Genomic DNA, 16672 nt, shown 5'->3' with positions numbered 1-16672 from the left:
AAAATATCAAATTTCACCAAATATATATTATATACTGTACATAAAATATCAAATTTCACCAAATATATATTGTATACTGTATATAAAATATGAAAGTACACCAAATATATGTTATCTACTGTACATAAAATATGAAAGTACACCAAATATATGTTATCTACTGTACATAAAATATGAAAGTACACCAAATATATATTATATGCTGTACATAAAATATGAAAGTACACCAAATTTATTTTATACTGTATATGAAATATGAAAGTAGACGAAATATATATTATATACTGTATATAAAACATCAAATTTCACCTAATATATACTATATACTGTACATAAAACATGAAAGTACACTAAATATGTATTATATACAGTGCATAAAATATCAAATTTCACAAAATATATATGATATACTGTATATAAAATATGAAAGTACAGCAAATATATATTATATACTGTATATGAAATATCAAATTTCACCAAATATACATTATATACTGTACATAAAATATCAAATTTCAACAACTATATATAATATACTGTACATAAAATATCAAATTTCACCAAATATATTTGATATACTGTATATAAAATATCAAATTTCAGCAAATGTGCATTATATACTATACATAAAATATGAAAAGACAGCAAATATATATTATATACTGTACATATAATATGAAATTTCTCCTAATATATAATATATACTGTCCATGAAATATCAAATTTCACCAAATATATATTAAATACTGTACATATAATATCAAATTTCAAAAAATATATATTACATACTGTACATAAAATATGAAAGTACACCAAGTATATATTATATACTTTACATAAAATATCAAATTTCACCAAATATATATTATATACTGTCCATAAAATATCAAATTTCACCAAATATATATTATATACTGTACATGTATCAAATTTCAAAAAATATATATTATATACTGTACATAAAATATGAAAGTACACCAAAAATATATTATATACTGTACATAAAATATCAAATTTCACCAAATATATATTATATACTGTACAGAAAATATCAAATTTCACCAAATATATATTGTATACTGTATATAAAATATGAAAGTACACCAAATATATGTTATCTACTGTACATAAAATATGAAATTTCACTATATATATATTATATACTGTACATAAAATATCAAATTTCACCAAATATATATTATATACTGTCCATAAAATATCAAATTTCACCAAATATATATTTTATACTGTACAGAAATTATCAAATTTCACCAAATATATATTGTATACTGTATATAAAATATGAAAGTACACCAAATATATGTTATCTACTGTACATAAAATATGAAAGTACACCAAATATATATTATATGCTGTACATAAAATATGAAAGTACACCAAATTTATTTTATACTGTATATGAAATATGAAAGTAGACGAAATATATATTATATACTGTATATAAAACATCAAATTTCACCTAATATATACTATATACTGTACATAAAACATGAAAGTACACTAAATATGTATTATATACAGTGCATAAAATATCAAATTTCACAAAATATATATGATATACTGTATATAAAATATGAAAGTACAGCAAATATATATTATATACTGTATATGAAATATCAAATTTCACCAAATATACATTATATACTGTACATAAAATATCAAATTTCAACAACTATATATAATATACTGTACATAAAATATCAAATTTCACCAAATATATTTGATATACTGTATATAAAATATCAAATTTCAGCAAATGTGCATTATATACTATACATAAAATATGAAAAGACAGCAAATATATATTATATACTGTACATATAATATGAAATTTCTCCTAATATATAATATATACTGTCCATGAAATATCAAATTTCACCAAATATATATTAAATACTGTACATATAATATCAAATTTCAAAAAATATATATTACATACTGTACATAAAATATGAAAGTACACCAAGTATATATTATATACTTTACATAAAATATCAAATTTCACCAAATATATATTATATACTGTCCATAAAATATCAAATTTCACCAAATATATATTATATACTGTACATGTATCAAATTTCAAAAAATATATATTATATACTGTACATAAAATATGAAAGTACACCAAAAATATATTATATACTGTACATAAAATATCAAATTTCACCAAATATATATTATATACTGTACAGAAAATATCAAATTTCACCAAATATATATTGTATACTGTATATAAAATATGAAAGTACACCAAATATATGTTATCTACTGTACATAAAATATGAAATTTCACTATATATATATTATATACTGTACATAAAATATCAAATTTCACCAAATATATATTATATACTGTCCATAAAATATCAAATTTCACCAAATATATATTTTATACTGTACAGAAATTATCAAATTTCACCAAATATATATTGTATACTGTATATAAAATATGAAAGTACACCAAATATATATTATATGCTGTACATAAAATATGAAAGTACACCAAATTTATTTTATACTGTATATGAAATATGAAAGTAGACGAAATATATATTATATACTGTATATAAAACATCAAATTTCACCTAATATATACTATATACTGTACATAAAACATGAAAGTACACTAAATATGTATTATATACAGTGCATAAAATATCAAATTTCACAAAATATATATGATATACTGTATATAAAATATGAAAGTACAGCAAATATATATTATATACTGTATATGAAATATCAAATTTCACCAAATATACATTATATACTGTACATAAAATATCAAATTTCAACAACTATATATAATATACTGTACATAAAATATCAAATTTCACCAAATATATTTGATATACTGTATATAAAATATCAAATTTCAGCAAATGTGCATTATATACTATACATAAAATATGAAAAGACAGCAAATATATATTATATACTGTACATATAATATGAAATTTCACCTAATATATATTATATACTGTCCATGAAATATCAAATTTCACCAAATATATATTAAATACTGTACATATAATATCAAATTTCAAAAAATATATATTACATACTGTACATAAAATATGAAAGTACACCAAGTATATATTATATACTGTACATAAAATATCAAATTTCACCAAATGTATATTATATACTGTACAGAAAATATCAAATTTCACCAAATATATATTGTATACTGTATATAAAATATGAAAGTACACCAAATATATGTTATCTACTGTACATAAAATATGAAATTTCACTAAATATATATTATATACTGTACATAAAATATCAAATTTCACCAAATATATATTATATACTGTCCATAAAATATCAAATTTCACCAAATATATATTATATACTGTACAGAAAATATCAAATTTCACCAAATATATATTGTATACTGTATATAAAATATGAAAGTACACCAAATATATGTTATCTACTGTACATAAAATATGAAAGTACACCAAATATATATTATATGCTGTACATAAAATATGAAAGTACACCAAATTTATTTTATACTGTATATGAAATATGAAAGTAGACGAAATATATATTATATACTGTATATAAAACATCAAATTTCACCTAATATATACTATATACTGTACATAAAATATGAAAGTACACTAAATATGTATTATATACAGTGCATAAAATATCAAATTTCACAAAATATATATGATATACTGTATATAAAATATGAAAGTACAGCAAATATATATTATATACTGTATATGAAATATCAAATTTCACCAAATATACATTATATACTGTACATAAAATATCAAATTTCAACAACTATATATAATATACTGTACATAAAATATCAAATTTCACCAAATATATTTGATATACTGTATATAAAATATCAAATTTCAGCAAATGTGCATTATATACTATACATAAAATATGAAAAGACAGCAAATATATATTATATACTGTACATATAATATGAAATTTCACCTAATATATAATATATACTGTCCATGAAATATCAAATTTCACCAAATATATATTAAATACTGTACATATAATATCAAATTTCAAAAAATATATATTACATACTGTACATAAAATATGAAAGTACACCAAGTATATATTATATACTTTACATAAAATATCAAATTTCACCAAATATATATTATATACTGTCCATAAAATATCAAATTTCACCAAATATATATTATATACTGTACATGTATCAAATTTCAAAAAATATATATTATATACTGTACATAAAATATGAAAGTACACCAAAAATATATTATATACTGTACATAAAATATCAAATTTCACCAAATATATATTATATACTGTACAGAAAATATCAAATTTCACCAAATATATATTGTATACTGTATATAAAATATGAAAGTACACCAAATATATGTTATCTACTGTACATAAAATATGAAATTTCACTAAATATATATTATATACTGTACATAAAATATCAAATTTCACCAAATATATATTATATACTGTCCATAAAATATCAAATTTCACCAAATATATATTATATACTGTACAGAAAATATCAAATTTCACCAAATATATATTGTATACTGTATATAAAATATGAAAGTACACAAAATATATGTTATCTACTGTACATAAAATATGAAAGTACACCAAATATATATTATATGCTGTACATAAAATATGAAAGTACACCAAATTTATTTTATACTGTATATGAAATATGAAAGTAGACGGAATATATATTATATACTGTATATAAAACATCAAATTTCACCTAATATATACTATATACTGTACATAAAACATGAAAGTACACTAAATATGTATTATATACAGTGCATAAAATATCAAATTTCACAAAATATATATGATATACTGTATATAAAATATGAAAGTACAGCAAATATATATTATATACTGTATATGAAATATCAAATTTCACCAAATATACATTATATACTGTACATAAAATATCAAATTTCAACAACTATATATAATATACTGTACATAAAATATCAAATTTCACCAAATATATTTGATATACTGTATATAAAATATCAAATTTCAGCAAATGTGCATTATATACTATACATAAAATATGAAAAGACAGCAAATATATATTATATACTGTACATATAATATGAAATTTCACCTAATATATAATATATACTGTCCATGAAATATCAAATTTCACCAAATATATATTAAATACTGTACATATAATATCAAATTTCAAAAAATATATATTACATACTGTACATAAAATATGAAAGTACACCAAGTATATATTATATACTTTACATAAAATATCAAATTTCACCAAATATATATTATATACTGTCCATAAAATATCAAATTTCACCAAATATATATTATATACTGTACATGTATCAAATTTCAAAAAATATATATTATATACTGTACATAAAATATGAAAGTACACCAAAAATATATTATATACTGTACATAAAATATCAAATTTCACCAAATATATATTATATACTGTACAGAAAATATCAAATTTCACCAAATATATATTGTATACTGTATATAAAATATGAAAGTACACCAAATATATGTTATCTACTGTACATAAAATATGAAAGTACACCAAATATATGTTATCTACTGTACATAAAATATGAAAGTACACCAAATATATATTATATGCTGTACATAAAATATGAAAGTACACCAAATTTATTTTATACTGTATATGAAATATGAAAGTAGACGAAATATATATTATATACTGTATATAAAACATCAAATTTCACCTAATATATACTATATACTGTACATAAAACATGAAAGTACACTAAATATGTATTATATACAGTGCATAAAATATCAAATTTCACAAAATATATATGATATACTGTATATAAAATATGAAAGTACAGCAAATATATATTATATACTGTATATGAAATATCAAATTTCACCAAATATACATTATATACTGTACATAAAATATCAAATTTCAACAACTATATATAATATACTGTACATAAAATATCAAATTTCACCAAATATATTTGATATACTGTATATAAAATATCAAATTTCAGCAAATGTGCATTATATACTATACATAAAATATGAAAAGACAGCAAATATATATTATATACTGTACATATAATATGAAATTTCACCTAATATATAATATATACTGTCCATGAAATATCAAATTTCACCAAATATATATTAAATACTGTACATATAATATCAAATTTCAAAAAATATATATTACATACTGTACATAAAATATGAAAGTACACCAAGTATATATTATATACTTTACATAAAATATCAAATTTCACCAAATATATATTATATTCTGTCCATAAAATATCAAATTTCACCAAATATATATTATATACTGTACATGCATCAAATTTCAAAAAAAATATATTATATACTGTACATAAAATATGAAAGTACACCAAAAATATATTATATACTGTACATAAAATATCAAATTTCACCAAATATATATTATATACTGTACAGAAAATATCAAATTTCACCAAATATATATTGTATACTGTATATAAAATATGAAAGTACACCAAATATATGTTATCTACTGTACATAAAATATGAAATTTCACTAAATATATATTATATACTGTACATAAAATATCAAATTTCACCAAATATATATTATATACTGTCCATAAAATATCAAATTTCACCAAATATATATTTTATACTGTACAGAAAATATCAAATTTCACCAAATATATATTGTATACTGTATATAAAATATGAAAGTACACCAAAAATATGTTATCTACTGTACATAAAATATGAAAGTACACCAAATATATATTATATGCTGTACATAAAATATGAAAGTACACCAAATTTATTTTATACTGTATATGAAATATGAAAGTAGACGAAATATATATTATATACTGTATATAAAACATCAAATTTCACCTAATATATACTATATACTGTACATAAAACATGAAAGTACACTAAATATGTATTATATACAGTGCATAAAATATCAAATTTCACAAAATATATATGATATACTGTATATAAAATATGAAAGTACAGCAAATATATATTATATACTGTATATGAAATATCAAATTTCACCAAATATACATTATATACTGTACATAAAATATCAAATTTCAACAACTATATATAATATACTGTACATAAAATATCAAATTTCACCAAATATATTTGATATACTGTATATAAAATATCAAATTTCAGCAAATGTGCATTATATACTATACATAAAATATGAAAAGACAGCAAATATATATTATATACTGTACATATAATATGAAATTTCACCTAATATATATTATATACTGTCCATGAAATATCAAATTTTACCAAATATATATTAAATACTGTACATATAATATCAAATTTCAAAAAACATATATTACATACTGTACATAAAATATGAAAGTACACCAAGTATATATTATATACTTTACATAAAATATCAAATTTCACCAAATATATATTATATACTGTCCATAAAATATCAAATTTCACCAAATATATATTATATACTGTACATGTATCAAATTTCAAAAAATATATATTATATACTGTACATAAAATATGAAAGTACACCAAAAATATATTATATACTGTACATAAAATATCAAATTTCACCAAATATATATTATATACTGTACAGAAAATATCAAATTTCACCAAATATATATTGTATACTGTATATAAAATATGAAAGTACACCAAATATATGTTATCTACTGTACATAAAATATGAAAGTACACCAAATATGTTATCTACTGTACATAAAATATGAAAGTACACCAAATATATATTATAAGCTGTACATAAAATATGAAAGTACACCAAATTTATTTTATACTGTATATGAAATATGAAAGTAGACGAAATATATATTATATACTGTATATAAAACATCAAATTTCACCTAATATATACTATATACTGTACATAAAACATGAAAGTACACTAAATATGTATTATATACAGTGCATAAAATATCAAATTTCACAAAATATATATGATATACTGTATATAAAATATGAAAGTACAGCAAATATATATTATATACTGTATATGAAATATCAAATTTCACCAAATATACATTATATACTGTACATAAAATATCAAATTTCAACAACTATATATAATATACTGTACATAAAATATCAAATTTCACCAAATATATTTGATATACTGTATATAAAATATCAAATTTCAGCAAATGTGCATTATATACTATACATAAAATATGAAAAGACAGCAAATATATATTATATACTGTACATATAATATGAAATTTCACCTAATATATATTATATACTGTCCATGAAATATCAAATTTCACCAAATATATATTAAATACTGTACATATAATATCAAATTTCAAAAAATATATATTACATACTGTACATAAAATATGAAAGTACACCAAGTATATATTATATACTTTACATAAAATATGAAAGTACACCAAAAATATATTATATACTGTCCATAAAATATCAAATTTCACCAAATATATATTATATACTGTACATATAATATCAAATTTCAAAAAATATATATTATATACTGTACATAAAATATGAAAGTACACCAAAAATATATTATATACTGTACATAAAATATCAAATTTCACCAAATATATATTATATACTGTACAGAAAATATCAAATTTCACCAAATATATATTGTATACTGTATATAAAATATGAAAGTACACCAAATATATGTTATCTACTGTACATAAAATATGAAAGTACACCAAATATATGTTATCTACTGTACATAAAATATGAAAGTACACCAAATATATATTATATGCTGTACATAAAATATGAAAGTACACCAAATTTATTTTATACTGTATATGAAATATGAAAGTAGACGAAATATATATTATATACTGTATATAAAACATCAAATTTCACCTAATATATACTATATACTATACATAAAACATGAAAGTACACTAAATATGTATTATATACAGTGCATAAAATATCAAATTTCACAAAATATATATGATATACTGTATATAAAATATGAAAGTACAGCAAATATATATTATATACTGTATATGAAATATCAAATTTCACCAAATATACATTATATACTGTACATAAAATATCAAATTTCAACAACTATATATAATATACTGTACATAAAATATCAAATTTCATCAAATATATTTGATATACTGTATATAAAATATCAAATTTCAGCAAATGTGCATTATATACTATACATAAAATATGAAAAGACAGCAAATATATATTATATACTGTACATATAATATGAAATTTCACCTAATATATATTATTTACTGTCCATGAAATATCAAATTTCACCAAATATATATTAAATACTGTACATATAATATCAAATTTCAAAAAATATATATTACATACTGTACATAAAATATGAAAGTACACCAAGTATATATTATATACTTTACATAAAATATCAAATTTCACCAAATATATATTATATACTGTCCATAAAATATCAAATTTCACCAAATATATATTATATACTGTACATGTATCAAATTTCAAAAAATATATATTATATACTGTACATAAAAGATGAAAGTACACCAAAAATATATTATGTACTGTACATAAAATATCAAATTTCACCAAATATATTTTATATACTGTACATAAAATATCAAATTTCACCAAATATATTTGATATACTGTATATAAAATATCAAATTTCAGCAAATGTGCATTATATACTATACATAAAATATGAAAAGACAGCAAATATATATTATATACTGTACATATAATATGAAATTTCACCTAATATATATTATATACTGTCCATGAAATATCAAATTTCACCAAATATATATTAAATACTGTACATATAATATCAAATTTCAAAAAATATATATTACATTCTGTACATAAAATATGAAAGTACACCAAGTATATATTATATACTTTACATAAAATATCAAATTTCACCAAATATATATTATATACTGTCCATAAAATATCAAATTTCACCAAATATATATTATATACTGTACATGTATCAAATTTCAAAAAATATATATTATATACTGTACATAAAATATGAAAGTACACCAAAAATATATTATATACTGTACATAAAATATCAAATTTCACCAAATATATATTATATACTGTACAGAAAATATCAAATTTCACCAAATATATATTGTATACTGTACATAAAATATGAAAGTACACCAAATATATGTTATCTACTGTACATAAAACATGAAAGTACACCAAATTTATATTATATACTCTACATAAAATATCAAAGTACAGCAAATATATATTATATACTGTAAATAAAATATGAAAGTACACCAAATGCATATTATATACTGTACACAAAATATCAAATTTAACCAAATATATAATATATATTGTACAGAAATTATGAAAGTACACCAAATATATATATAATACTGTACATAAAATATCAAATTTCACCCAATATATTTGATATACTGTATATAAAATATCAAATTTCACCAAATGTATATTATATACTATACATAAAATATGAAAATACAGCAAATACATATTATATACTGTACATAAAATATCAAATTTCACCAAATATATATTATATACTGTCCATAAAATATCAAATTCCACGAAATATATATTATATACTGTACATAAAATATCAAATTTCAAAAAATAAATATTACATACTGTACATAAAAGATGAAAGTACACCAAATATATATTATATGCTGTACATAAAATATCAAATTTCACCAAATATATATTATATACTGTCCATAAAATATCAAATTTCACCAAATATATAATATATACTGTACATATAATATCAAATTTAACCAAATATATATTACATACTGTACATAAGATATGAAAGTACCCCAAAAATATGTTATCTACTGTACATAAAATATGAAAGTACACCAAATTTATATTATATACTCTACATAAAATATCAAACTACAGCAAATATATATTATATTCTGTAAATAAAATATGAAAGTACACCAAATGCATATTATATACTGTACACAAAATATCAAATTTAACCAAATATATAATATATATTGTACATAAATTGTGAAAGTACACCAAATATATATATCATACTGTCCATAAAATACCAAATTTCACCAAATATATTTGATATACTGTATATAAAATATCAAATTTCACCAAATGTATATTATATACTATACATAAAATATGAAAATACAGCAAATACATATTATATACTGTACATAAAATATCAAATTTCACCAAATATATATTATATACTGTCCATAAAATATCAAATTTCACCAAATATATATTATATACTGTACATATAATATCAAATTTCAAAAAATATATATTATATACTGTACATAAAATATGAAAGTACACCAAAAATATATTATATACTGTACATAAAATATCAAATTTCACCAAATATATATTATATACTGTACATAAAATATCAAATTTCACCAAATATATATTGTATACTGTTCTTAAAATATGAAAGTACCCCAAAAATATGTTATCTACTGTACATAAAACATGAAAGTACACCAAATTTATATTATATACTCTACATAAAATATCAAAGTACAGCAAATATATATTATATACTGTAAATAAAATATGAAAGTACACCAAATGCATATTATATACTGTACACAAAATATCAAATTTAACCAAATATATAATATATATTGTACATAAATTATGAAAGTACACCAAATATATATATAATACTGTACATAAAATATCAAATTTCACCCAATATATTTGATATACTGTATATAAAATATCAAATTTCACCAAATGTATATTATATACTATACATAAAATATGAAAATACAGCAAATACATATTATATACTGTACATAAAATATCAAATTTCACCAAATATATATTATATACTGTCCATAAAATATCAAATTCCACGAAATATATATTATATACTGTACATAAAATATCAAATTTCAAAAAATAAATATTACATACTGTACATAAAAGATGAAAGTACACCAAATATATATTATATGCTGTACATAAAATATCAAATTTCACCAAATATATATTATATACTGTCCATAAAATATCAAATTTCACCAAATATATATTATATACTGTACATATAATATCAAATTTAACCAAATATATATTACATACTGTACATAAGATATGAAAGTACCCCAAAAATATGTTATCTACTGTACATAAAATATGAAAGTACACCAAATTTATATTATATACTCTACATAAAATATCAAACTACAGCAAATATATATTATATTCTGTAAATAAAATATGAAAGTACACCAAATGCATATTATATACTGTACACAAAATATCAAATTTAACCAAATATATAATATATATCGTACATAAATTGTGAAAGTACACCAAATATATATATCATACTGTCCATAAAATATCAAATTTCACCAAATATATTTGATATACTGTATATAAAATATCAAATTTCACCAAATGTATATTATATACTATACATAAAATATGAAAATACAGCAAATACATATTATATACTGTACATAAAATATCAAATTTCACCAAATATATATTATATACTGTCCATAAAATATCAAATTTCACCAAATATATATTATATACTGTACATATAATATCAAATTTCAAAAAATATATATTATATACTGTACATAAAATATGAAAGTACACCAAAAATATATTATATACTGTACATAAAATATCAAATTTCACCAAATATATATTATACACTGTCCATAAAATATCAAATTTCACCAAATATATATTATATACTGTACATGTATCAAATTTCAAAAAATATATATTATATACTGTACATAAAATATGAAAGTACACCAAAAATATATTATATACTGTACATAAAATATCAAATTTCACCAAATATATATTATATACTGTACAGAAAATATCAAATTTCACCAAATATATATTGTATACTGTATATAAAATATGAAAGTACACCAAATATATGTTATCTACTGTACATAAAATATGAAAGTACACCAAATATATATTATATGCTGTACATAAAATATGAAAGTACACCAAATTTATTTTATACTGTATATGAAATATGAAAGTAGACGAAATATATATTATATACTGTATATAAAACATCAAATTTCACCTAATATATACTATATACTGTACATAAAACATGAAAGTACACTAAATATGTATTATATACAGTGCATAAAATATCAAATTTCACAAAATATATATGATATACTGTATATAAAATATGAAAGTACAGCAAATATATATTATATACTGTATATGAAATATCAAATTTCACCAAATATACATTATATACTGTACATAAAATATCAAATTTCAACAACTATATATAATATACTGTACATAAAATATCAAATTTCACCAAATATATTTGATATACTGTATATAAAATATCAAATTTCAGCAAATGTGCATTATATACTATACATAAAATATGAAAAGACAGCAAATATATATTATATACTGTACATATAATATGAAATTTCACCTAATATATATTATATACTGTCCATGAAATATCAAATTTCACCAAATATATATTAAATACTGTACATATAATATCAAATTTCAAAAAATATATATTACATACTGTACATAAAATATGAAAGTACACCAAGTATATATTATATACTTTACATAAAATATCAAATTTCACCAAATATATATTATATACTGTCCATAAAATATCAAATTTCACCAAATATATATTATATACTGTACATGTATCAAATTTCAAAAAATATATATTATATACTGTATATAAAATATGAAAGTACACCAAAAATATATTATATACTGTACATAAAATATCAAATTTCACCAAATATATATTATATACTGTACATAAAATATCAAATTTCACCAAATATATATTGTATACTGTATATAAAATATGAAATTTCACCAAATATATATTGTATACTGTATATAAAATATGAAAGTACACCAAATATATGTTATCTACTGTACATAAAATAGGAAAGTACACCAAATATATATTATATGCTGTACATAAAATATGAAAGTACACCAAATTTATTTTATACTTTATATGAAATATGAAAGTAGACGAAACATATATTATATACTGTATATAAAACATCAAATTACACCTAATATATACTATATACTGTACATAAAACATGAAAGTACACTAAATATGTATTATATACAGTGCATAAAATATCAAATTTCACAAAATATATATGATATACTGTATATAAAATATGAAAGTACAGCAAATATATATTATATACTGTATATGAAATATCAAATTTCACCAAATATACATTATATACTGTACATAAAATATCAAATTTCAACAACTATATATAATATACTGTACATAAAATATCAAATTTCACCAAATATATTTGATATACTGTATATAAAATATCAAATTTCAGCAAATGTGCATTATATACTATACATAAAATATGAAAAGACAGCAAATATATATTATATACTGTACATATAATATGAAATTTCACCTAATATATATTATATACTGTCCATGAAATATCAAATTTCACCAAATATATATTAAATACTGTACATATAATATCAAATTTCAAAAAATATATATTACATACTGTACATAAAATATGAAAGTACACCAAGTATATATTATATACTTTACATAAAATATCAAATTTCACCAAATATATATTATATACTGTCCATAAAATATCAAATTTCACCAAATATATATTATATACTGTACATGTATCAAATTTCAAAAAATATATATTATATACTGTACATAAAATATGAAAGTACACCAAAAATATATTATATACTGTACATAAAATATCAAATTTCACCAAATATATATTATATACTGTACAGAAAATATCAAATTTCACCAAATATATATTGTATACTGTATATAAAATATGAAAGTACACCAAATATATGTTATCTACTGTACATAATATATGAAAGTCCACCAAATATATGTTATATACTGTACATAAAATATGAAAGTACACCAAATATATATTATATGCTGTACATAAAATATGAAAGTACACCAAATTTATTTTATACTGTATATGAAATATGAAAGTAGACGAAATATATATTATATACTGTATATAAAACATCAAATTTCACCTAATATATACTATATACTGTACATAAAACATGAAAGTACACTAAATATGTATTATATACAGTGCATAAAATATCAAATTTCACAAAATATATATGATATACTGTATATAAAATATGAAAGTACAGCAAATATATATTATATACTGTATATGAAATATCAAATTTCACCAAATATACATTATATACTGTACATAAAATATCAAATTTCAACAACTATATATAATATACTGTACATAAAATATCAAATTTCACCAAATATATTTGATATACTGTATATAAAATATCAAATTTCAGCAAATGTGCATTATATACTATACATAAAATATGAAAAGACAGCAAATATATATTATATACTGTACATATAATATGAAATTTCACCTAATATATATTATATACTGTCCATGAAATATCAAATTTCACCAAATATATATTAAATACTGTACATATAATATCAAATTTCAAAAAATATATATTACATACTGTACATAAAATATGAAAGTACACCAAGTATATATTATATACTTTACATAAAATATCAAATTTCACCAAATATATATTATATACTGTCCATAAAATATCAAATTTCACCAAATATATATTATATACTGTACATGTATCAAATTTCAAAAAATATATATTATATACTGTACATAAAATATGAAAGTACACCAAAAATATATTATACACTGTACATAAAATATCAAATTTCACCAAATATATATTATATACTGTACATAAAATATCAAATTTCACCAAATATATATTGTATACTGTATATAAAATATGAAATTTCACCAAATATAAATTGTATACTGTACATAAAATATGAAAGTACACCAAATATATGTTATCTACTGTACATAAAATATGAAAGTACACCAAATATATATTATATGCTGTACATAAAATATGAAAGTACACCAAATTTATTTTATACTGTATATGAAATACACCAAAAATATATTATATACTGTACATAAAATATCAAATTTCACCAAATATATATTATATACTGTACATAAAATATCAAATTTCACCAAATATATATTGTATACTGTACTTAAAATATGAAAGTACCCCAAAAACATGTTATCTACTGTACATAAAATATGAAAGTACACCAAATTTATATTATATACTCTACATAAAATATCAAAGTACAGCAAATATATATTATATACTGTAAATAAAATATGAAAGTACACCAAAAGCATATTATATACTGTACACAAAATATCAAATTTAACCAAATATATAATATGTATTGTACATAAATTATGAAAGTACACCAAATATATATAACATACTGTACATAAAATATCAAATTTCAACAAATATATTTGGTATACTGTATATAAAATATCAAATTTCACCAAATGTATATTATATACTATACATAAAATATGAAAATACAGCAAATACATATTATATACTGTACATAAAATATCAAATTTCACAAAATATATAT

This window comes from Gorilla gorilla, chromosome 17 (genome assembly GCF_029281585.2).
Source record: "Gorilla gorilla gorilla isolate KB3781 chromosome 17, NHGRI_mGorGor1-v2.1_pri, whole genome shotgun sequence".
In the NCBI taxonomy this organism is placed as follows: domain Eukaryota; kingdom Metazoa; phylum Chordata; class Mammalia; order Primates; family Hominidae; genus Gorilla; species Gorilla gorilla.
Note: the sequence above shows the minus strand (reverse complement) of the source record.